The sequence below is a fragment of the Mya arenaria genome, chromosome 13 (genome assembly GCF_026914265.1).
Source record: "Mya arenaria isolate MELC-2E11 chromosome 13, ASM2691426v1".
NCBI classification, from domain to species: domain Eukaryota; kingdom Metazoa; phylum Mollusca; class Bivalvia; order Myida; family Myidae; genus Mya; species Mya arenaria.
This window is the reverse complement of record NC_069134.1, coordinates 53,479,119-53,506,362: the sequence shown is the minus strand read 5'-3', so window position 1 is coordinate 53,506,362 and position 27,244 is coordinate 53,479,119. Positions and strand designations below refer to the sequence as shown.

Sequence of the window (27,244 nt, the reverse complement as noted above, 5' to 3'; positions counted from 1 at the left end):
AATGACATTCAATAAGCTACATGTAGAAACGTATATATAAACATGATATATTCACAATCAAACAATAATATCGATGAGAATGTAGTGTACACTATTGAACATCATAATTTTAACCTTTAAAATTCAAACATTTCACAGTTCACCATTCACAATTATTCACATTATTTTAATAATTACTCCCATAACAAGTAATTTCAACGTGAATAATAACTTCTCCCGCAATGTTTACATACTAACTCGGGGGAAATATGTACTCTCAATCTCAGAGTATGGTACATCCCCCTTTCTCTTTATACGGATTGTCTCCCGGCTTTAGGAAGCCGTTTATGAGCACGTCTTCGTTCGTGTGCTGCTCGCAATATTTCATGATATCCTCTATGCACTCCGAAACGCGCACCCGCGGGACGGCAGCCTCTAGACGGAGCTGCTCCACCAACTTCCGCTGCTGCTGAAGGCCCTCCTGAAACTTGTTCATTCTGGCCTCTGAAATAAAGATAGGTTACGCTTTGTCAGCACGGTCTATGAAATTAAGGAATGTAAATATTCATCACACCGCCCGATGGAATGAGCATAATTTTATATAGAACATGTTTCTCCTTCTTTTAGACTCTGAAAAACATGCAAAAACATGCAAAGTCTTGCAAAAATAAACTTAAAAAGTCCATGTGCAAAATCATCTTACAGATTTATACAGTAGGTTCACGTTGTTGTCTTTTGGAAGAGAAAAACAATTACATATTTACCTCTATAATTAAAATAATTTAATTGGCTTATAGTAATGAACTTTGTGAGGACTCTTGACTCGCATTCTATGCCAAATGAGGCAATGTGAAATTCTTTCATATTTTTCCATAAAACTCTAGTTAATATCCGACCAATAGAGTGAATGAGATTGATAATGTATGGCCCTAAGATTAACTAAAGTTGCATTTTGAATACCACCACAAAGCTGAAATTTGTTATATAAAATGTTTAAATTCATTGTTACGTCGCTATAATTCCAAAATTCTGTCAAAGTTGATATTTGCTCATAGGTTTCTGCATTTTCAGTATCGAAGTGTATCATAATTATAAAATCTGTGTTTTCAAATGCATTACCGGGAAAACTCATTTTGGGTCCAAAAACATGAGCTAGATCATTTTTTTTTAGAAACTAGGGCCTGAACTAGATCATCCCTCCTTCAAGGAAGCTGCATACCAGTAGTGCAAATACAATTAAGGTAACATTCAATGCTGATTTTAATCCCATTTATCTCGGCTTCATAGTTTGTCAGTCTGAGATGCTTATTTGTGATTTATATGTATTATAACTGGTGTCGTGTTTGAGAATTTTATCATTTAAGCTTGTTTATAATGAGCATTATGATGAAATATTTAAAGATGCCCTGAGGTATTATATTCGACATCGTTATTTTAAGGAAACATTCTTTATAATAATAATAATAATAATAATAATAATAATAATAATAATAATAATAATAATGTATTAACCGAGTTCGACATAACGGGTTTCTGGTGAATGGATAAACCAAATTCGATAAAACGGGGTTCCACAGTATGTATAATTCGAGTACTGTATAGGGGATTCAGACCAGAAAGCTGGGTTAAGGGGCTACGGAGTCAAAAGCCCGTTATATTCAGTTGAAGCTACTTTTGACTATCTAATGCAATTGCCATGCAAAAAGACCCCAAACTTTACAACCGTACGATAATCTGAAATTGAAAGTTGTCAAACCTTAGTTCAGGATGAAACCAGACCCCAAGTTCTCGAAACTTCTTAAATGTAACAGGTTAAAGTAGGTTATTTCAATAAGTCACAATAAATATATTGAATTCATTTTTATAGATAAAAATGTTTATAGTGATAATCATAAATATTTACATATCAATCCTAAAAACAGAAAACACAATCTACTTTAGTAGTATTTTTTTTGCATTTTCGGTATCAAAGAGCATAATAATTATAAAATCAGTGTTTTCAGTTGCATAACCGGGAAAACTCATTTTTGGTCCAAAACATGTGCGTGTCCCTTCAAACAAATTGAGAAACTGGAGCCTGAACTATATCAACCAAGCTTTATGGATATTGATACCAGTAGTGCAATGGCCCATTTCTCTTCAAGCTGCACTCTCACAGATTGACCGTTTTGATCACTTTATTTATTTTTTGCCTTGCAATGAACACTTGTTTGCGTAAATGTCTGGAAATCAGTGATAAAATAATGCTGATAAAATATCAGACCGCAGTGTTTCATATTTATGTTCGAAATTTTATGTCCAAAAGCTTTGCTTACGCTTGAAGAAACAAAAAATGATTTTTTCGGCTGTTTTAAAAACAAATGACATCTGTTCTACTGTGAGTTATCTTATATGACTGTATAGAAGGCATTGATGCCAAAATCAGCTGTTTCTGAGACAAAAAAAATACATTGTTAAATTGTTAAAATTATTAATATGTGAGAGTGCAGCCTTTAGCTTCATATTATGTCAGTCTGAGATGCTTATTTGTGATTTATACATATTACAACTGGTGTCGTGTTTGCTAAGTGTCCTTGGAAACGGCGAAGGACAGAAAAAGACAACAGGAGATAATCATCTCCGCGAGGTTATGACAATATTACTATTAACGTATGGGTTTTTGTAGAATAATGATTAGCTGGTGGTGATTTCTTTCTCGTTGGAAAATAACGGCAGAAATACCAGAAAATGACCTTACTGCAGACATTGCCATAGTTAATTTCATTCGGAACTCCTCGGTCATTTCTTTTATCGAAAACAACCTCGGATGTATGTCGGTACATCAGAATAAGTAGTTCGTAAAATTTCGAATTATATCATTAATTAAATGTAGTGTTTTAGCTTTTATTTGTTGATCTCAGCTTAATTTGATTGCCAGTGAAGTGTTTTATTGCTAACATAATTAAGATTCCCAAGAGTTAAGTCATTAAGTTTAACTGCTAAATTAAATTTCTACGCGATCTACTTGCAGCGGACTGAGTGAACCGATTTTTGACATTGTAAACCGTCCATATACATCCGAGGTTGTTTTCGATAAAAAAAACTTGCCAAGGAGCGCCGAATGAGTTAATTTAACATATTGGCTTACAAATTGCGAAAAGTATACAACTCTGTGGCAATCAATAGAAGTCCATTACATTAATCAAGATTTCAATTTTGTAACTGGAAACGGGTAAATACAGAATTTTCCAACAAAAGCCAGATATGACATCAAAAGACAGATTGTTTGCGAATGAAGCTTAAAACATGCAGCCATGCACTTGGAACGCACGCGAACTGATACTTAACTACTGACATCAAAACAGAAGGTACACATTAACCCTGTTTTAATTAACTGGGATGGTGGTTACATTATTTTCTATCACAATAGATGATACAGTGGCTGTTGTTGTTTTCAACTGTCTGTGTGTATTGTATAGCAGTGCATTGTCCCAATAAATACCATATATGCTGGTAATTTTAAACCCTAAATTCTGAACCCTACAGATATACCATTTTTACAACTTTTTTTATTTTTTGTCTTGGAAAGAGCAAACTTTTGCGTAAATATCTGCAAACCAATAAAATAAGATTGCTGACAAAAAATCAGATCGTAGATTTTCATATTTCCGTTCGGAAATTAATGTTTAATGGCTTAAACCGTTTCTAACGGTTTTAAGAAAAATGCATAAAACATCAATTTTTGAACTTAAATATAAAAATCTGCGATCAAAGTTTTTGTCAGCAGTTTTATATAACTGGTTTCCATGGATTTTCGCAAAAATTGGCTCGTTCAAAGACAAAAAATAAAAAAAGTTGTCAAAACGTTCAATCTGTGAGAGTGCAGCATTAAAGGCGCACACTATTATACTAAGGTTGGTGCAAAGAAATGTTTTTGCTTTTATTTAATTTAACACATGATACTCATTGGACTTTTTTGATCAATGCAAAAAATCGCATACAATTTAGGTACATATAATATACTAGCCTTTTTAAATGTTCTTCTTTTAATTAATAGCTAAATAATCCACAGTCAAAAAAGCGCCAAAATATCTCTAATATGTTTTATCTAAATCATATGCAGGTTGTTCTTTTATCATTAAAGATCATAATTATGCAGGTTGTGCTTTTATCATTAAAGATCATATGCAGGTTGTTCTTTTACCATTAAAGATCATATGCAGGTTGTCCTTTTATCATTAAAGATCATATGCAGGTTATTCTTTTATCATTAAGATAATATACATTTAGTTCTTTTATCATTAAAGATCATGTGCAGGTTATTCTTTTATCATTAAAGATCATATGCAGGTTGTTCTTTTATCATTAAAGATCATATGCAGGTTGTTCTTTTATCATTAAAGATCATGTGCAGGTTGTTCTTTTATCATTAAAGATCATATGCAGGTTATTCTTTTATCATTAAGATAATATGCATTTAGTTCTTTTATCATTAAAGATCATATGCAGGTTATTCTTTTATCATTAAAGATCATATGCAGGTTGTTCTTTTATCATTAAAGATCATATGCAGGTTGTTCTTTTATCATTAAAGATCATGTGCAGGTTGTTCTTTTACCATTAAAGATCATGTGCAGGTTGTTCTTTTATCATTAAAGATCATATTCAGGTTATTCTTTTATCATTAAAGATCATGTGCAGGTTGTTCTTTTATCATTAAAGATCATATTCAGGTTATTCTTTTATCATTAAAGATCATGTGCAGGTTGTTCTTTTATCATTAAAAATCATATGCAGGTTGTTCTTAAGATAATATGCATTTAGTTCTTTTATCATTAAAGATCATATGCAGGTTGTTCTTTTATCATTAAAGATCATGTGCAGGTTGTTCTTTTATCATTAAAGATCATATTCAGGTTATTCTTTTATCATTAAAGATCATATGCAGGTTATTCCTTTATCATTAAAGATCATATTCAGGTTGTTCTTTTATCATTAAAGATCATATTCAGGTTGTTCTTTTATCAATAAAGATCATATGTAAGTTATTCTTTTATCATTAAAGATCATATTCGGGTTATTCTTGTATCATTAAGACCACATTCAGGTTATTCTTTTATCATTAAAATTCATATTCAGGTTATTCTTATATCATTAAAGATCATATGCAGATTGTGTTTTTATCATTAAAGATCATATGCAGGTGATTCTTGTATCATCAAGATCATATTCAGGTTGTTCTTTTATCATTAAAGATCATATGCAGGTTGTTCTTTTATAATTAAAGATCATATTCAGGTTATTCTTTTATCATTAAAGATCATAATTTATGCAGGTTGTTCTTTTATCATAAAAGGTCATGTGCAGGTTGTTCTTTTATCATAAAAGATCATATTCAGGTTATTCTTTTATAATTAAAGATCATATTCAGGTTGTTCTTTTATCATTAAAGATCATGTGCAGGTTGTTCTTTTATAATTAAAGATCATATTCAGGTTGTTCTTTTATCATTAAAGATCATATGCGGGTTGTTCTTTTATCATTACAGATCATATGCAGGTTGTTCTCTTATCATAAAAGATCATATGCAGGTGATTCTTGTATCATTAAGATCATATGAAGGTTGTTCTTTTATCATTAAAGATCATATGAAGGCTGTTCTTTTATCATTAAAGATCATATGCAGGTTGTTCTTTTATCATTACAGATCATATGTAGGTTGTTCTTTTATCATAAAAGAGCATATGCAGGTGATTCTTGTATCATTAATATCATATTCAGGTTGTTCTTTTATCATTAAAGACCATGAAGGTTGTTCTTTTATCATTAAAGATCATATGCAGGTTGTTCTTTTATCATTAAAGATCATATGCAGGTTGTTCTTTTATCATTAAAGATCATATGCAGGTTGTTCTTTTATCATTAAAAATCATATGCAAGCTGTTCTTTTATCATTAAAGTCAAATAAGTAAAACAAGACATTGCATTGAAATTCAAACCTATCAACCTATATTGTGCGCCTTTTAAGCTAATACTTAAACTTAAAATTATGATGCACAATATGCAACCCCTATAATTTCCCTATGTTGTTAGTCCTAGAGAGCTATGTAATAGAACACATCTTTGAATGTTTTGAAAAAAAATCAATCTTTTGAAATGGTTATGCAAATGGAACTGAAAAGCATAAAGTTGGTGATATAAACATAGATATTGGCATAAAAAATATCAAAATTGGTGATATCAAATTTTGATGTTTTAAAGCATTGATGATGGTAATATAAGATATTGATGTTCGTGATATTAAATATTGGTGTTGGTGATAAATACATCAATGTTGGTAATTTAAAAGAAAATGATGTGGCGATATAAAATATTAAAGTTGTTGATTCAAAATAGTGGTTTTGGTGATATTAAGGAAATGTTGTTGGTGATATCAGATTAGATTTTGGTGATATTAATTATTTGTGTTGGTGATATAGGGAATTAATAAAGGTCAGATATAGCATTTTTGTTCCTTATATAATATATTGATGTTGGTAAAGTGAAGCTTTGATGTTGGCGATATTAAATATTGATGTTGGTGATAACAGATAGTAACGTTGGTGATACAAAATAATAATGTTGGTTGTATATTTATGTTGGTGATATAAACAATTGATGATTGCGGTATAAATCTGTGACGTTGGTGATATAAAATATTGATATTGGTGATATAAAATATTGATATGAATGATATAAAATATTGATATTGGTGATATAAAATATTGATATTCATTTATTGGTGATATTAAATATTGATATTGATGATAAATAATATATTGTTGTTGGTAATATAAAATATTGATGTTGGCGATATAAGTTATTGATATTGGTGATATCAAATATTGATGTTGGCGATATAAGTTATTGATATTGGTGATATCAAATATTGATGTTGGCGATACAAGCTTTTGATATTGGTGATATCAAATATATTGATGTTGGTGATACAAAACGTTGATGGTTTGCCAATATTTGGCTCTAAATGACTTTGGCCAAGTGTTGCAGTAGTAATGCTGCTTTCTGTGCCGTTCTGTTCAATTTAAACATTCGGTTAAAACAATACCGTTGTTAAAGTCACCGCTCAAATGAGACGTTCCTAGACATTGACGCCTTTGTTAGACTGACGTAGTTCTATAACAAATATCGTACACACTGTTGCCTGCAAAAGTTTATCAGTTAAATCCTATTGACCAAGTTTTTTAAGCATATATTATTGATACTAGACTTTAACAAGCCAATCATTTCGAAGGTTTTGTGTTAGCTAGGAAAGGTCATAAAAAGGGATTTCTAATAGTTGACCCAGTCATCAAGGTTTCGACCCAGCATAACTCGAACAGTACCTTGATAAACATAGACTTACATTGTGACCAAGTTTAGTGAAAATTGGGTAAAAAATATGGCATGTTATACATTTAGCGAGTTTTATATAGTATTTGACCTCGCAACCTAAATTTTCACTATACAAGCCTCCACTCAACCTTGACCAGAATTGAATGAAGCCAACCCTTTCGACAAACAAAGACTGGAAATTGACTTAAACGTATGGCTAACATGTCAATTTGCAAAATATCATGTCATGAACATTTAGAGCTCATACATTGTTAAACCAAAAGATGAGGATTGTCATAAAACACTTTATTTTTTGCTTGAGCATGCTTAAAATAAAAGGAACATAGTTTTGCAAGTTCTAACATAAAATCATAATTGAATACATTGAGAGCGAACAATGAACCAAATGGTAGACGAGTGACCAATAAACATTTCCGATTTATCAGTTGTTAAACAATTTCAATCTATTTTGAAATTTGACACGCATCCACAAGCTTGTTCAATACCAGAAGATGTCTGTTCCCTATTAAAAGAAAATTTTACAAATGGCGCATACATTACGTAAGCAAATTGTAATAGCAACTCGAGTACAATTTGAAGGAGAATTTTCTTAGAATAATTAAGATTATTATAAAAAAGAAAGCTTTCAAAGCATTAATTTACGAACACAAACGGTTCTGGTTAACCTGGGCCGCATGCATAAAGCTTCTTAGTTCAACTAAGTAAAAAATGGTTTTATTCTAAGTTGAATTTAAAGAAAACTTACAATGTTTTACACACAGAATGTGAAAATAAGCAAGTAAATTACCCAGATAGTTAAGGCATACTAGATTATTGAAAAATTCGTTGTTAAAAATTCGAAAATTGTCAGTAAGTTTAAGATTTTCACTAAGAAGCTTTATGATTTCGGTCCAGAGCACCAAACACGGATGTGAACGCTCGCTCGTTAGCTCATTTGCGTTCTCGAAAGAAAGTCGAGGAATTGCCATGGCTTTGTTGTCGCTGTTGGCGTCGTTGTGTAAAAACTATTGCACCAGGCCAGCTTCATATATGCGGCACATAACTCTTGCCTTCATAATTTTCGAGTTATTCTCCTTTAAAAAAACGTTTGGCGTTCTCGATACATAACACGTCATAATAATGGTTTATCATTTTGTTTGTTTGGGGGTAGTCCCAGAAGATTTTTTTTACAATGTCTAGACCGAAATGCTGCATCTTGAGCGTATTTTATTACCTTTTTTTCTCCGATATTCACAAACAAAATAAATTTGGACGCCCCCTCTCTGAATCCACTGGTGTCAAGTAATTATATAGTGGGATACTTAACTTGGAAAATAACTTGAGAAAGGAATGGACTCGATATGTGTTATGAAGACTGGCGCCCTGGCCATCACTCAAAAAACCCGTTCATGCTACTGTAATGGAACTCAGTACCTATGTTTGGCAAACAAACAAAAACAAAAATCGAACGTTGGCGTTCTAGATGCCTAACCCGGCATAAATTATAACATCATGTACATCGACGTGCGGTCATAGTGAACATGTGTTCATAAGTTCATGTTAAAATCTATCTAACGCAAGTACTGTCACTGCTTAAGTATAAGGTATAAACACGACATGACACCAACAGTTTGTGTATACCACGTGGTAAATTACGTCATAAATTCTACGACGGAATGCAACATTTTGCTTCGAATGAAAAAAATATTGCCTTCCGACGAAGCATTCATGCCACATTTTATCACGTGGTTTACACACGCACCATCCCATTCGGAACTCATCGGCCATTTTTCTCTAAAACAACCTAGGATGCATATTGACGGTTTACAATGTCAGAAATCGGGTCTTTTTATGTATGTTGCAAGAAGATCGCGTAGTAATTTAATTTAGCATTTAATCTTAATGACTTGATTCTTTGGAATCTTAATTATGTTGCAATAATACAATTAACTGGCAATCAATTTATACAAGCTAAAACACTACATTTAATTAATTGTATAATTTATTTGTTTACGAACTTCTTCTTCTCGTCTACCGGCATACATCCAAGGTTGTTTCCGATAAAAAAAATGGCCGAAGAGCTCCGAATGACACTACCCATGGCTATATATGACAATACCTCGACTTTTCATCTTCGGAAAACAGACAAGCCAATAAGTCTTTAAGTCAACACTTACCCATTGACATTACCGGCACCAGTGATGCAAATTAAGAATATTTTGGAGGAAAAAGAAGGGTTTACGGATCTGAAAAAAATACAACACAATATTTGTAGCAGACCGTATACTTGTAAAAAGGAGCACCGCAATTGATGGTAACTCCTGCTTGATTTCTCAGTATGTGAAAGGGCTAAACTTTACAATTATTAAGAATAACGTTTGAGCTTTACTTCAAATATTTAGAATACAACCCACATTTACAGCCAATGAAATTGTATTTAGGCAATCATTAAGTAATAGGCTTAATCATTAGGAATTTCAACTTTCGCGGGTATTAAAAGGTCCGCCCATTGCCACTCATCCGATACACACTTCCTGCGTCAGATTTTGCGTAGACAATGTGTCAGCCAATGAGGTTATATTCTAAGTCAGTAAGATGACATCAATTTAAATCGTAATGATAAAGAAGGGCTCGTTCGGTACGCTCATTCCGCCCATTCTTAATCATTAACATTTTAATTCATGTCATCTAACTATAACTTGTATTGTTTCAAGTTTAAAAATATTTTTCGAATAAATCTCTCGGACGAATTTAAAGACATGGGAATGAGACAAGTTTTTGGCAAAGTAACAAGGACGTTGAACCCGACACAAACCCTATGACAATATAAAGATTTTTTTATCTCTGACAAACAAACAAGCTTAAAACAGCATTAAGATTAAGCTTGGGATTAAAAAGTTCTGGCAAAATGTACAACATCTTCTAAAAGACATGAATTAATTTGGTGTACGTATTAACTTGTGGGAACAACTTATGAATATACGTGAGTACCACAATTCGTCGATATTTGTTGTATGCTATGCGATATTACCTATGTAGTGACATTGGTGGTTTAACACCATTCATAGAAATTAAAAGTCAGCTATTTGAAAGTGTACATAAAGATACGCATGTCAACGCGATCCGTAGTGCTAAGCTACATATGCGGTTAAATTCATTGACATCGTTTGAAGAACTTAGCTTCTTGGTAATTCACATAACTGTTAGCACCACTTGATGTCAGCAACGTTCATAGAGCTTAAGCAAACGTTTATACTAAATAATGTATGTTGTTAAATGCATTGACACAGCTCGGAGGACTTAGCCATTTTACGGCATATTCGATGAAACCATTCGTACTACTTAGCTTATTTATGAAACTTGCACAGTTGAAATCGATGGCATTGTAAACCATTTATAAGCAAATGCAGTTAAATGGCACGAATTAGCCAGTGTTCCATTACGTGCGGTTAAATCGTAGGGCTTCGCCTATATCCGATACAAGTACGGTTACAACATACGCCTATCTCACATACAAATGTGACGAATGCGTTTAAATCCTAGCACTTAGCCTATATTACATATAAATGCGGTTAAATCCTAGCACTAGTTAAATCGTAGGGCTTCGCCTATATCCGATACAAGTACGGTTACAACATACGCCTATCTCACATACAAATGCGGTAAAATCGTTGCGCTTAGCCTATATTACATACAAATGCGGTAAAATCGTTGCGCTTAGCCTATATTACATACAAATGCGGTAAAATCCTAGCACTTAGCCTATGTTACATACAAATGCGGTAAAATCCTAGCACTTAGCCTATATCCGATACAAATACAATAACAACATACGCCTATTTCACATACAAAATGCGGTTAAATCGTTGCGCTTAGCCTATATTACATACGAATGCGTTTAAATCCTAGCACTTAGCCTATATTACATATAAATGCGGTTAAATCCTAGCACTTAGCCTATATTACATATAAATGCGGTTAAATCCTAGCACTTAGCCTATATTACATTTAAATGCGGTTAAATCCTAGCACTTAGCCTATATTACATACAAATGCAGTAAAATCCAAATGCGGTAAAATCCTAGCACTTAGCTTATGTTACATATAAATGCGGTAAAATCCTAGCACTTAGCCTATATCCGATACAAATACAATAACAACATACGCCTATTTCACATACAAAATGCGGTTAAATCGTTGCGCTTAGCCTATATTACATACGAATGCGTTTAAATCCTAGCACTTAGCCTATATTACATATAAATGCGGTTAAATCCTAGCACTTAGCCTATATTACATATAAATGCGATTAAATCCTAGCACTTAGCCTTTGTCACATAACAATATGGTTAAATTCTAGCACTCAGTCTACTATGTACATATATGCGGCTAATTCGTATCGCTTAGCCTATTTTACGTACTTGTAAATGAGGTTAAATCGTATGGTTTTGACTATTTTGCATGCATGAAGGTCCTAGGCCTGGCCCCATACTCAACACAGCCGTTACTTCACATTGTCGTTCAATGATCACTTTCACCATAAATGACATGTGATGATCGAAATCACGCGACGTCATTCAGTTTAAATTTTTGTCATTTAATGAAACTTTAATACGTGCCGAAAATTAGTTTTCAATACAACTTTTTATATAACTGAAAGCTTTTTCGTATATGGTTGACAGAGATTTTCTCTGTTCGTCAAGGGAGATCATTGCTTAGGAGATTGACTAAGTTAATGTTACAACAATACGGTTACAATCTTTTGACAATAATCGTAATAGAACGCTTTATTAAACGCAGATATACGAAGGCTGATAAGAATACATGGACTTTTAAAATAACTCAAAAAATTGTCATTTAACTTGCTTTAACTTACACAAAAAATAAAACAAGTATGGTAAGTATCTGAAACAAGCATGCCATGATTTTCGGCCGTTTAATAGGCATTCTGAAATCACTTAACAGAAATGAAGTGAATGAAATTAAGATTTTCATTGGTCATTGTAAAATAAGTGATACATTAAAGGAGTATCGGAAACGAGCTCTTAAGACCTCTGATTTTTCCAGAAAAGTAGACAGACCATCTTTTAAGAATAAACACATGGAGTGAAACGCTAAAAATAGTATACACATTGTTTTCGTGCGTGTTGTTTTTGTTTTAATACTTCCTTCCTTACGTTGAGACCTACTTAACAAAAACGTCATTTCGGGTCGTGCTAAAGTGCTGACCAATAAGATGACGATACAGAAATTGTTGACCAGTTGCTGATCATGTAGATAAAGAAAGAACTTTTTACTAGTAAAATAAAACATGAAGTATATTTTGTTTTATGATGTACTATCAGTTTATTAAATATATATATTTTTTATGTTATTTTTATTCACTTTATTTTTCATTTATATTTTATCAGAGCGTTTAGGTGCAAGCCACAACGAAAATGGCTTACGATCATTCAAGTTTTAACGAATGAACTAAGTTCAAGTTGTTCATAATTTAGCAGCTATTACTGTATTTCTTCAAGGAACAAGACACCAGATGATACAATTGCAATAAAAAAGATTATTGTCAAAAACTAACATAAAATTGAGATCGATGTGTACAACGCACTGAATCTTACTTACTCGTGTATCACATCGCCTATAACATATATATAAATGCATCTTTCGCAGTTGTTTGCGCATTAATCCAATTCAAAATTTACTGGGGTTGTCTACCAGTTTAAAAATAGCGTCGGTATATTTATCTGTACTCATAGACAGATATAATTTAAACTGGGAAACCCAATTTGCGCTATTTTAGACGGGGAAATTCAGATGAGACAGCAACAGGATTGTTGAATTTATTCTTTTAGGCATGAAAAATGATCAACTATCGGCCTCCTACTAGCTAACTTTTAAATTCTAGACTTGTTTTATGGAATAAATATATTTACCGAGTTTTGACCATCTGGTGCCTAGTCCCTTTAACAACCTCAAAACATCATCCGAACAGAATTGCAATTTGTACACAAATCATATGGGTTTTTGTTTTGTTTTGATCATTAAAATATCTTAAAACGAAATGAATCACACTATTTTTATTGTGCGCATTTAAGCTAGTTTTACAAATACATACAGTTTAAATCGTTAAGATGGTGTTCTTAAACGCTAAGTTTAAAAACTTGCTATTCGAAGTATAAGGAAAACACATTCTGATTCACATTCATAAGTATGTGGTTTCATACATAAGTACGTGATTGAAGTCATTGACATTATTAATAGTTAGCTTTGTTTACTTTCATGTTCGGTTTCGTCGGAAGAGCAGTTTGACAAGATTGCTTATATTTCGTAGTACGTGTAGTTTATAACTTGTACAATATTGAAACGTTTTTTGTTTTCGTTCCATTTTTACCGTCATATCTGAACGGGAAACAGTATGCGGCGCAAGCTACCGTGCAATAAGTAAAGAGCGGCTAAACTGCGGCGTTATTTAAAAATACATAATGCAATTTATTGCATGGTTAGTTCGACGATGTGGAACAACACTTTTACCACACCCAACCCTCTATCATTCCCATTACTCGGGTAGTGGGTTCAGTAACTATAACATTAAGTGGTTTTAAGGCCAAAAAGAAAATTACTCGTTTCCACTAACATCTCCAAAAAATAGGGTAGAACGATTAACTTTTTTTCTTTTTTTTTTAAACTAGGATTCTGAACCAATGCGACTTATATCAGGGTATATCGCTATTGTTGAAAGTTTTAAAAAATAAAATGTCAAAATTTAACCTTTTCACTAAAATATGCACTTTTTTCAGGAAATAACGAAAACAATCTACACTGCGGCAAAAAAGCGTGGGGTCGTTAGGAATGTAGTGTTAGTTTGGTTTGTGGAAATATACGTTTATTTTTTAACGCCTAATGATATACGCGTTCTTAATAAGGCCTTCGACACCATCGCTATAAATGTCGAGCGTAATTCACGTAAATGGGTTTTCCCATGCCGATGCGAATAAAGTTATGTTTAGGCTATCAAAATTCAAGTAACATATCAATTATTCATGACATAAAGTGTGTCTATTAAAACAGTATTCCTATGATAGCTTTAAGTATGCTACAGATAGCTACATCGCGTGTGTGGTTGCCCAATGTTGCTTCTTTCATAGAAATGATCCAAATATACAGATCGAACAAGCGTTTCTCACCGATGTGTATAATTTAAGCGTTTAAACTTTTATTTGAATTGTGATCGGTGTATGCACGTATATAACATAAGTCGTCCGTTGCTTAAGTTTAATAATCTCTTATTTTAGTAACAGTGGTATTTTAATCAATCATCTACAGTTATTTATATCAATAACTTCAAAATGAGCTGAAAACATTTATTGCTTACCTTAATATACTAGTCCTTCATTTAAAATAGTAACCTGTCCTCAATCTCATCTCCAAACAAGTCTAATGAGTTCATATTAAAACAAAAAAAAACTCGTAACGAGCTTCAATATTTATAAGCCTTTGATGAGTGACTGGCGTGACGCAAATATTAAAACCAAAAATAGTTTGGACTATGCATCAGCGCGTACGGTAGATCCTGTTAATGTTTGATGTCTATTTCCAATTTCACGTAGTTAATATAATATAATGTATGTTATGTCATGCCTTATTGAACTAGACACCCGAGGTAAAAAAAATTCACTTCCGTCTAATTAATTCCAATAATCAGAAACTAATGTCTCCAGCTTAGAGATCTGTCGCACTTTCCGGGCAAGAACAGTGGTCACCCGTTTCTCATGTCGCGTGTTTAACAGTTAGAGTATGTTTGTTTAGGCATTGTGCTATTGATTTCCCAGCCATACGCTCAATAGTTTTTATGGAAACAGTCAATGACTGAATGAACGGAAGGGTGGGCAACTTAGGCACTCGAGTGTCGGTGCTTGATTAAAGACGCACAGTATAAGTTGATGCAAAATATAATATTTTAAATGCATTATCATGTTTAACTCATCTGACTTTTGCTAATATTCAAAACCCCAAAAACAACATTATCTGTGTAAAGATTAAAATTATTAGCGTTTTTGGTGATTTTTTACTGGTGATATTGTGGCCACCTAGCTATAAATACAAATAAACATATTTTAAGGCTTATAATTTTTAACTGTACATGTTTTTTTATCGTTCAAGAAAATTCAGATTAACATATAAATAATGCATTAAAAATATATATATATTTTCATCAACCTAATGTGTGCCCCTTTAAAGATGAATAACCCATTGTATTTGATTGGAACTGTATCATATGATCTCTAGCCATTCATGTAAGAACTCATTAAAGTTGAAGCTATTTTTATCTTTCATTCATAAATGTTAACAGTAACAAGACAACTTATTTAAAGTTTCATTTTAATTGTAGTTCTGTAGCAAGTTACAAAAGCAATATTTATACACTTCTATACAAATTCTGTGGCGTTATTCTCATCTCATACCCTTCAGACAACAAAACTAGTATATTTTAAAACATTTATAATAAAGTGAAACAGAAGATAAGTAACATATTATAGAATATGATTTCTAATTGAACATAATTTTATGCCAAAGCACTATTTTACAATTGTTTATGTATCTATCTATAACAGCACCAGAGTAAAATACTGCACAAACACAGGAGATGTTCATATCAATTTAAAGGGACTCGCTAATGTGTTGTCATCAAAAACTCTTTCCTTGGTAATGAATCTTGAAACACTCATGTTACAACTAGTTTACTCTGTCATCGAAATTTCTGAATAAACACAATTGGTATACAATAAATTTTTTGGTTTTAGTGGGGTGCAAACCTATGCTGGTACTGTCAAGAAAAATATGAAAACTGACAACAAAACCTCACGCCCACAAGGACTCATACGCAACTGTAAGGATAACCTAACCCTTAAGCCTTTTGTTGAACCTCATTACTAACCCTATTAAAAAAATTGAGCATGTATCAATATTTGTTGAAGGATTGCAAAGTATTAAGTATCTTAGTTCCCACACTCCTAATGATTTGCAACACAATTTCGTCATACAAAAAAGTGCATTTTACAAAAAAAACATGAGGGAGTCCCTTTAAAATGTTTAACCGGGGAACAGATGTTTTCCAAGCCTATATGTACTAAATACAAATAAATATATAGGCAAGGGAAACATAAAGAAAATAGTTTGCTTCAGTCCCATGTGGGTCAGACTTCAGTCCCATGTGGGTCAGACTTCAGTCCCATGTGGGTCAGACTTTCGTCCCATGTGGGTCAGACTTCAAACCTATCCTCCTGCATCCATTCAAGACATACATGCAGCAATTGAATCATTCAAAACAAATTCCTCCTGCTTTATATTTCTGCCATTTATAAATTGCATTTGCCTCTATGGTTTACAATGTACCTGCTATTTTATGACAGACCAATATTAGTTACTAACTTACTAACAATACCAGGGTAGTCATTACATTTCACCATGAAAATGGTCTCTGCTTTAACACATTCTTACAGTATTTCTATAGGGTGATGATAAGTATTCAAATCCGCAAAAATTATGCCAATTATGTTTTTATTGGATTGCAAAAAGTATAGATCCAGTAGGGTAGAAATGTAGGTTAGGTAGGTAGAGAGATACTAATGTAAGTAGCATCTTGAAATCATTTCCATACTGATAACAGTTATCATTTTGTCATGGTATATTAAGTTTAATGCATCATCCCTGTGCATTTAATTATGATTATGTATATCAAAAGGTAAAAAAAAACGGGGGGGGGGGGGGGGGAAGATGGTCATATTTAATATTTAAATCATCTACTGGCAATGACTATAAATAAGGGTCGGGCACAAAAAATTGGGTAAGTCAGGAGACTGGAAACCCAGCGTTTGATATGTTTTGTTACTTCAAAGATGAATTACCAAAGTAATCTGTTGCTGAAATATTGATCAGAGATACATTATTAATGAGTTACATCTGTCTACATGGTAAACCAAGACACAATGGGTAAATAGATCGTTTGAAACTAATACCTCAAAACCCATGTGGTTTATTGGTTCATAAAGTGGAGGAAATATCCTACAATGTCACCCAAGAGGTCTCATTTCAAAATTACAAGTTGAAGTGCCTTTTAAAGTGCTCTTCAGGTCACATGATCATTTTCATTTAATCTGATATTACAGCAAAGATTGTATATACTTAAGACTGAATTTCATCTCTTTGGTGTTTCCTTATCGACTTGCAAAAAGGTTTTAAGCCCCTCCAGTGGAAAAAAATGCTTTTATATTTCATTACCAAAAAGTGGTTAGGAAAATAAAGACGGCCAAAAAACCTAACTACCTACTAACACCTTAAAATGTAGATAGGGAATCGAGGAACAACCAATCTATTAAAGGGGCCAGTCAATATGGGGTGATGCAAAAAAAGTATTATCCTTCATAAATGAGTGTTTTGAATTAATAAATACTGGCCACAAATTCCCCCTTTAAAAAAGCACCAAAATATCGCTTCTAGTTTTATGCGCACACAAATCATGCACTTTTTGTTCCTTTTGATCATTCAAGTTAAAAGAGAAACATACATGTATTTGTAATAAAAGATTGCTGCATCACCCTATAATGGCCCCTTTAATTGTGGCCTTACCATTAGTTTGTGTTTTAAATATTATAGACATTTACAGGGTTCTCAATAAGTTTCAGTTGAACCGTCTCAAAGAGTAAAGTAACCGACCTGCTTCTACTTATTCTATTTAAAATTAATTTAGTTTTCAAAATTTTAACCGGCCCAATTGCCATTTGAACCATCTATTTTGGCTGGCAGCCGGTTCTTATTGAGAACACTGCATTTAAATTTTAAAAAATTAAACCATATTAATGAATATGAGTACTAAATCATTACAAAAGTGTTCATGGTCATAGTACCGGTAATGTTTTCTCATTCAAAAGATACATATTTGAACTCAGATCAATTCAGTGATAATTATGCAACAAACCCTAAAAACATGTTTACTGTTCAAACACAATAGGAATCGTGTATGATTCATGTAAATAACCGTATTAGTACACCGATATTTATAATGAATTGCAAGAGTAGAAATACATTGCTACATTTATCCAGCTGTGATTCTCGCACAATATAAATAAATAGTTATTAGTGTATTGTGAACAAATGTACATTACGATGACAACAGACAGGTCAAAGAAAACTATTTTTAGATTCTCCTCTGTACTTTTAAGCCTCGATCATAACTGTTAGTCATTTTATTCTATCACTGTAATTACTCCTCAGAGAATATATCTGTACAAATCATTTAGTAAACTCTTTATTGACGTTTCGGTCTTCAGGCCATTTGCATAATATAAGCAACAAAATTCTTGTTACCTTTAGACTTTGCAAGACAAATGTCAATATAAATATCAACATCAACACTTTTTTCTTACAATCGCATTCGAAATGCAAAGTCTGAAAATGAAACAAGAATTTATTTGTTAATATATTACGAAAATGGCCTTAAAGTAGAAATGTCATAAGAGTTAACTTATATGCATTTTATTCTTGTCAGGATTCCAGATAACTTGGACCATTTTTGTTTATCTTTTTTTAATCATCTTTTATATATTAGCCTTTTGAACAAATGAAATATATAACGAAAACTAAAGTTCATTTTGACAGCTTTATGAATACTTCTATAAGTATTTTTACAAGTCTTCGCTCTAAACAGAGGAAATAAAAGTAGTTGGTCAGAAGGAGAATCATATAACAAGTTTTGTTTGTTTCATAATAGCACTACACAACAAGACCGTGTCAACAAGGCAAACAAAAGGAAGACGTAAGTCAACAGTCAACACTATCACAATGTCAACGAAACAACTATCTATAGGATCTGACAGCTCCGCTTTTCCTTGAATGGGTTTTCCCGGAGTGGGTAAATTAGGGGATCGTCAGCCTGATGCTGGCGACAGAATTGCGTAAGCTCGCGGATGGCCTGCGATGCAGGTATGCGGTTCATCTTCAAATGTCGCGACAATGCATCCCTTTCATTCTTTTTCTTGCTCACCGCTTCAGATTTTTGGAGTGGCATGCTGGTTGGGTTTGGTAGTCACGTGCAAGTGAGTATCAGGCGTGTTCACTACACAATACAACACAAGGCAGGTGGCAGCCTCTATAAATAAAATATAGGGGAAAAAAATAAACAAAATGCACTACACTACACCAGAACATGTACAATATAAATAAAAACACATTCAAACAACAACCATGCTTTAAAGACAAACTGAATATATACTAGAGAAAAAAACATAGTAAAATAAAGCAAAAAATGGTAATCATGACCACATTAATGTTGCCATTTCATAATTTGTCTTGAAACAAAGCCCTAACTGTGCTTTTAAGCAAATCAATAGATTTCTTGATTTGGGGATAAAATGCGAAAAGATACTCAGCCAATATCATAAAAGAGCTGGAATATTCGCAGAAATAGAGGAAACTCTCTATAATATTGATGTACACATTGTTAAAGAAATGATACTTGAGTACTGCAAGATTATTTTACAAATCAAAGCCTTGTGTTAATAAGTGTTATCAGTCAAGGAAGTTTATGTTTGACAAATGATATCATTGAAACATGGACAAGAACACCTGAAGATCTCGAGTAGGAAATCAATGCAAACAAAATATCACACCATGCAAATATAAATGCTATAAATTAAGCCTTGGATCAAATATTTATAATAACTAAACATGTTATGACATAACCTACTGGAAACTTAATACTATTATCAGAAGGTTAAGCCAAATCCATGCGTACTTTGAGCAGGCAATGCAAGAAACCGTTATTTGGAGTTCAATGCAAGAAAACCATAACCGTAAAACATTACCCGTATTTGTCCTTCTACATGCACCTACATTTGTATACTAATACACAAATAGGGGTCTCTTTTGGAACATTTGTGTAGATTCTAGGCCCTTAAAGCATTGGTTCTTATCTGGTGTCAGCCTTTTTGTTACTTTAAATAAGCATTCTTACTACCAAATAAGATTTACCACAATTTATGCAATTGTTTTCTATATATACCAAAAAAGGATGAAAACAATGGCTCCTATGAACGTTACTGAGTTTAAATTTGAAAGAAAGGTGCAAAAAACACACTATTTCCATTTTATGAGATGATAGTAGATCATAGTAAATCTTTTAGCACTCACCAATCATTTAACATCAAATTTTATGTGTTTTCAGCTATTTAATTCACAGTTACAATCTTGTTATCAGTAATTAATATTTTTCCATAAATGCATTAATTAGCAAGTAGTTAAAGGTTTATCACTCAAAATATATGTTTGATTTATACCTGTGTATAAACAGTATTGGTTTTTGAATAAGAGTCACTTTAAACCGAGGGTAGGGTTCCTAGGTTCCGTAAAACACATTTCCAGACAAATTTAGACAATATTTCTACAGCTATGTGTACTGTAAAATTGCATTATTGCAGGAGCATAGATCTATAAGGCTAAATATGGTTGATATATAAATAATATAATTTGGAGCTATATGTTTGTATTGAGTTAGAATTACGAACAATTACATTCAGAGAAATCATATTAAACAAAGGTTAGCCATGCTAAAATGTCTCTAGTATTTTGCAAATTGCAAATCACACAAAAAGCACTCATTTGTTTTTAACAAATCAGGCATGTTGTTATAAGGTTATAGGTAATAACATCATCTTTGTCAGTTATAAAGGTAAGTGAAGGCATGTTTCCAATTAAGCTAACCTTAATGTGTATCATTTAAAATCATAAATATTATTTCATCTGATGCATTATTTTTGTGTTGTTTAATTTAATGCCCCAGTTGACAGTTCATGTTTAAGAAAGGAAATCACATTTTTACAAGAGAACAAAATTATGAAAAATCATAAAAAAATGTTGACAAATATTCTTACCAAGTTTCATGAAGAAAAGAAAAAAAAACTGATGAATTTAATATATGTTTATGAATATACATGTATGTTTTTTTCTAGATTTGACCCAGTGACCTATTTTTAGACCCAATTTGATCCATTATAATGTACACTGGTCCTTTATATCAATCCGACACATAGTGTGACCAAGTTTCATGATGATCATCATGGGATCAAAACTTTATATTCTGGACATGAAAAAACAAATATTTAACTTTTATGCAACTAAACCGATTTTCAGAATTGTCTGAACTTATCTGTCTTCAAGTGAGTGATTATCTCTAACAAACTTTAGAAACAAATTGGCAGTTCACCTGCAGTAATGATAGCAGTTGAAGCCTCATCCAATAATGTTTTAATATATCTTTGAAACATTTTTTTTTCAAAGCTCCAAGACAGAAAAAGAAGCAGAAAGCGTCAAAACAACAGGGCAAGGAGTGCCATGCAATAGCGCTCTTTCTTACTATGACACACAAGGACACACGAGTTGAAGCCAATAATCAATACATAGAGTCTATCCTCACTCAGCACCACCCATCACCTTAACAATAGTTGGCACTCTAATGCCACCATGGCATTGAAATGACTTGCGCTTTTTACCAATTCATTTCTGAGAAATTCTAGAATTTCAATTTTCAATTTATTTGCAGTAATTGCTTATTTATTTCATTGAAATATAAATAAAAGTGGAATCACATTTACTTTGCTTATAATACTGCTGGAATTTCAATTAAATTGTTATCTACTTGATAGAACCAGATTGCCACAAAAGCATTGCAATGTTTTACATTCATTTCCGGTACTTTCTAGAATTCAATCTCACAATAGTCATTGCTTGCTTTATTATTGACATATTTTCCCATTATTTTTTTTTAATTGCATATTTACTCACTGAACTATGAAATTCAAGACGTAACATAAGACTTTCATCATTTTTAGTTTTGTTTTTCTATTTTGTTCGGTCGAATATTTGCATACGAAAGGCTTAACAGTACATCCATTGTCTTAATTAATTTTGCATCAACTGATTGAAAAAAAGAAAACAAGGGCCTTTGTAGAGCATATATATGTTTGTAATGATTTTTTTAAGTGAAGTTAAAGAATGAAGTTTATAAATAGGATATTAGGCTAGCACAAACCCTGCAAGGACAAAATGCCTTCCGGGCTTGCTTTACTTCTTGATTTTATATATCAGGGCTTGTTGATTTTTAATGGCAAGCAGAAGCACTTATAAATCCAATTTAGTCAGGCTTGTTCGTCCAAATGCATTATTTTGAAGATTGAAACAAGTGTTATGTGAAGATATTTATAGAATTATTGCAAATCCTTACAGTTTAAGCATGGAAAAATTATATATGAATTTTTTATATATATTGATAACTATTCTAAGCCTTCACCACACATTTCCATGCTTTTTGTTGTTGTTGTATAAAGAAATTAGAATTAGAAATAAAAAAGAAATATTATATATTATATATATAAACCTTACAACACATTGGGCCGATTGTTCTTTGTTAAAGTTATCAACGTGATCAAAAACATCGTTGTTAACTTCTAAAATTGAAAGATTTGACCAAGTACTAATATTTGAAATGTTTAGCAAGTATGGCTGGAAAAGTTCTCTCAAATCTGGTTAGAAATATCGCAGAATACATGTGTATCCATTCAACAACCAGAAGAGAACATATTTGAAAGTTAACAACAATAATGTTAATCACTTTGTTAACAATCAGACCATTGTCAACTTGAATTAAAGAATTTTTATGAAAGACTATTTAACACAAAACTTGTTCAATGAATCAGGTTTGGAATAATTTACTTATCTTTAGTTTTAAGATTTCTCAAGAATAAACATGAATTTCCAATTTCACAAATACGTTGTTCTTGGCCAATTTCCTGCTTTTTTCTGTCTGCTTAATTTAAGGAATGAAACAAACTGAAGAAAAACAGCTTCACATGCATTCTGGTATTCATGGCTTTTTGGGATCAATTTGAGTAAGAGCTTACAGTTTGATTTCAAATGTACAAGTTAGTACCAAACTAATCTAATCTAATATCATAAGAAAACTGACAATATAAAAAATAAAGAAATAAAATTACTAGACAAAAGCAATAGGCACACACAAAAACAACAGATAAGAACACCTGCAGCATATAATCAAATCAATAATATGATAAGAGTCTTTGGTAAGTTTATCGGCCTTACCTGTGTTGTATAAACTTTTCTATTGGTCGTTCCAACTGCTCTTCTCTGCGCTACAACAATCACACTGCTTGTGTTAAGTCTTACTTTCCCCTGAAATTAGTATGTATACCATTAAACATACATGGAATTTAATTTGTGTTTTGTACTGACATAAAATAAGGAAAAGTTAGCATGTCCTGGCAGCTATTAGGCAAAAGGTATTCCTAGTTTGTCTTTCTCATCGCCCGCAACCATGGTACTTTTTTTTCCGTTACACTTCATTCAAACTGTAGGACAAAATCTCGTTTTAATGAATATGCATGAGGCAGGAGTGACAACTCTTCTTCCAATATTTTCGCATGTTACACTCGAATATTGTTCAATAACATTACAGTGTCAGTAGCCTATGTGGCCTTGACAACTGCCAAATATTATTGTACTGAGAAGGTGGACCTGGCTCAACTCCGGCAATCGCCAAAATATTTTTCAACCGTAAAGCATCTGATAATTTGCGGAACCAATGAAACTGCCTCATTAATTATTCATAATTTCAAGATTTTCCTTGCCAAATTGCCCGCAGTACACAACGAAGCATAGCATAGTTATAACGGGGAATATCTGACGATGGTCTTTTTAGACGCAATAGAATAAACTTGCAAAAATTCTGCATATGCTTTTTTTCTGAATCTCCAGCCCTAACATCTCTTCAAGATGTGGGAGTAAAGATTGCTCAGGTGTGTAACCTGAAGGTACTGAACTAGCAGTGCTCCAGCAGGTTTTAAAAAGGGCAGGGTGCTAGGTCACAAAGGGCATTTAATGAGCCTTGGGCACTAAGCAAGAGCCAATGTTCAATTCATATCGCATGTGTATTGTAATTACTTTAAATACTACTTGTTACAGGATTATATAGAAATAGTGGCGAATAATTTTATTAATTATATTTTTTCATAAAGCTCAATCTGTTTTTCTACCAGGAAATGAAACATTTAAATCAAGATATTTTATTATTGCATACATCAATTATTTGTAAATGTAAACGAGGAATCCAATTGTGTCTATTAAAATAAAAATACTTTTCAGGTACTATTTCTCCTTAGAAATAAAATTTTCTGTATTCTTTTGTCAAATACATGGAATATAGTCAAGTTTAAAAAATGCAGTGCCAACGATGTGTCAGGGGAATATCGCCATCCTGTCTGGCTGTATAAGGTTCAATTTCAGACCAGGTCACTAACAATTATTTCAATGGTTTGACAGTGTTTACACCTAGACATGTTGCATGGTTTATAATTTTCCCAAAAATACAACACAAAAAACAAGGCCAAATTCTTGTGCAAAACTTTACTTAAATAAAGAGGATTCATTTACTTTAAAAATGGACCCCCATTGTTTCAAAACCTATCACTATACTGATAGGTGATAGAATTATCACTGAAATTTTCTTCCTTTTAACCTACTATGAAGTTATCATACCTTTAAAAATGTTTATATGGGTAACTTCACACAGCAATCACAGAATATTTCACTGCCTTCAATCCACCTCCTGTAGTACAATAATCAAACCTGAAATTGAAAAGAGAACTACTACATTTAAAGAGAATGAAATATTGAAAGCCTTAATACATTACAGTCGGTGAAATAGGTCAAAATACCTAGGCAGCCTCATTCATCTGTTGCATGCTTGAGGAAATTTTAGTGTCATAACACATAGGCCCAAGAGCTTAATACTCTAAGGGTATCGGTACTTTAATTTTAAGGCTTTTATGTAAAATATAATTCAGACACAGCAAGAGTGCCAACTGTCACAAAATACCCCCACCCTAGTTTTAGGACACCAAGTTCAGTGATAAGTGGATGTACATCAAGCCAAATTTAGAGAGCAAACACTGTAAAAACAGTTTTTTGCCAATCCAAGGGTCATAACTCTGGGGTGACTGAGGTGACATGGCCAGTTATCAAACCTGACCAAGATATTCTGTTCATTCACATTCTGACCAAATTTGGTGGTGTTAAAAAAAAGACATCTAAACAAGTTTATTGGATAAGACTGGTTTTGGGTAATTAATATAATTAAAGAGCTTTTAGTCTGGAGTTCCTAAAGCAATACAGCTGGTTAACTAACTTGTCCAAGATATTATGCCCATACATTCCAGTGTACGAAATTCGGCTTTGAATCCGATAAGGCTTTGCGTATAAAAAAAAAACACGATGCGTAACACGTTTAATTGGCAGTTTTTTTTTAAATCTCAAGGAAAAAACGGTAGACCGGTCGGGCTAGTTTCTGTGGAAAATCAGTAGCCCCAGCTGAAATTTGGTAGCCTCGGGCTATCGCGAATTTCGAACACTGACATTCTGACCAAATTTGGTGATGATTTGATAAAGGATTCTTATGTTAATTATAAAGTCTGATTTGAGGTAATTTTGTATAGTTGAAAGGCAATAACTCTTGAGTGACTACAGTGTAATAGCTGGTTCTGGTACAGTATTTGGCAATCATTACGACTGTCATTGTGTACAATAGGTATGGGATTTCCGTATATGCCTGATGTAATGTTTGACACTTGTTCATACAACATTTAACTAGACTCATGTGTATTGTCTTTTGTTACTTTATTATATGGAATAGAATGCTACAAATTATGCACCAGTCAATTGTAATCACAGCCTCCCCAAGGTCCAAGGGTAAACCAGGGATATCTGGGGAAATGGGCATTGTTTTTACCTTTCGGGTGGTCCCGCAGTGCCGGGTGAATGCGGTGGTTTTGTCTTCACGCAAAAAATTAGCGGGGAATCGGCCTAACCTAAGGGTCCCTTGGGTGCAGGGGCATTTGGTGGGGATTTTAACATCAGTTTGTCCCAGCAGGCCGGGGATTTTACCCGGGGTTGGCTGGACCGAAAGTCAAAGTCCCCACTATTCCCCGGACCTGGGTGGGCCGTGGTTACAACTGACTGGTGCATTAACCTAATTTAAATAATAGTTTGGGAAAAAAGCAAGTAACTTTTTGAAAATGCAAGTAAAACATTTACCCACTGGCGAAAAAATTGCAAAAAGGAAAAAAAAATTCGAACCCTGGGACAAGTCATATAAATTCAGGATTTTGACCTTGCCTGAATTCTTACTCATGTAACTGGATTTTAACCATGTCTGAGAGTATCAAGAATTTAAAATTTCATTACACCACCCTCACTTTCTCAAATGCATGTTAAACTGCTTAGTAAGATTCAGCCATGGATAAAACCGCAACCTTCAAAACATGAATGGAATTTACCAATAGGCTATATATACCATGATATGGAGCCCATAAATGGTAGATAACTTGAGCAACAATTTGTGACGACCACAGAAACTAAACATTTCTTCATACTTCAAGATTTGTATGGGAACACTGACAACAGTTTTGTCATTCAAAATTATGTATAAAATACAAATAACGTTTTCGATACAAAATGACTGTTTCATAAGCCTCAGTGGTTGCCAACAGCACTTAATGCATAACATGCTAAAAGGCAAAAATGTCAAATCATGACAATGTGGTCGAGTAATTTCTGTCTGTCAATGAGTTTTCAACGCATTTATCTCTTCAGCATGGACGCATTTTCGTGCTTGCTAGTGCTGTTTATGTTAAACGTTCTTTTACAAAATGAAATTACTGATATTTGATTTACCTGGACGTAATTCGGGCATTTATGACAGTATGACGCCCTATTTCCTTTTTGTTTTTCTATACAATATGGCTGCCGTCTGGATGTAAATGCAGCCTCGTTTGCGCAACAAGCTATAGTCCGT

General features: G+C 32.9%; 1 long non-coding RNA gene across 2 annotated transcripts; it reads right to left on the bottom strand.

Annotated features, from left to right (window-relative positions):
* Positions 1 to 345: 345 nt before the first annotated feature.
* Positions 346 to 27,244, bottom strand: LOC128212832 (uncharacterized). 2 transcript variants are annotated; one of them, XR_008257621.1, is made up of 6 exons: positions 27,124 to 27,244; positions 24,931 to 25,020; positions 23,479 to 23,568; positions 14,702 to 19,474; positions 9,507 to 9,575; positions 346 to 483 (listed from the first exon to the last, which is right to left on the bottom strand). It is a non-coding gene; the product is annotated as an uncharacterized LOC128212832 (long non-coding RNA). The 2 variants fall into 2 exon arrangements; XR_008257622.1 differs by lacking the exon at positions 14,702 to 19,474.